The sequence below is a fragment of the Nannospalax galili genome, unplaced genomic scaffold (assembly GCF_000622305.1).
Source record: "Nannospalax galili isolate Female #2095 unplaced genomic scaffold, S.galili_v1.0 scaffold1286, whole genome shotgun sequence".
In the NCBI taxonomy this organism is placed as follows: domain Eukaryota; kingdom Metazoa; phylum Chordata; class Mammalia; order Rodentia; family Spalacidae; genus Nannospalax; species Nannospalax galili.
In genome coordinates, this window is record NW_008354018.1 from 32,291 (window position 1) to 32,961 (window position 671).

Here is a 671-nt window from a genome sequence, read left to right on the forward strand (position 1 = left end):
AATCATCTATCAATGAAACTCACAGAGATTTTTCTGCCTATGTGTCCCAAGTGCCAGGATTAAAGCATGTGCAGCTATGACCCGGATTTCATTGATTTACCATCTATCTATACATCTATCACCTATCTATCTATCTATCTATCTATCTATCTATCTATCTATCTATCTATCATCATCTCCTTAAATATCTACCATATGTCTATATATCTACCTATGTACCTATCTATTGATCAATTAGCTTCTTATAGGAAAAGGAACAAACAACAGGCCAACTCTAAATAACAGACGTATAATGGAGCCAAACTCGAGTGGCCAGTGGACTGTAGGTCTTTGAGCACCATGGTTGAGCACAGGAAATGCCCTGCTGAGCATCCTTCAAAGACACAATATGAATCATGAAAAAGAGAGGGCTGTATAGCCATCAAATTATAACATGTTTATTATAGCAATAAAGAATATGTAAAATACAATAAAATATGATAAAAATAAATAACATTATACTAAATATATTTCATGTATACAATATTACTGAAAAGTGGATAAATACATTGTATGGGGAAATTTTCAAGTATGGACAGAGAGGGAAAAAATAAATCATGGAAAAGGAATGATCTCAGATATTAAAATGATCATTCAGTGCTCAATTTTTAACTTAAAGGCATCTCTTCAGC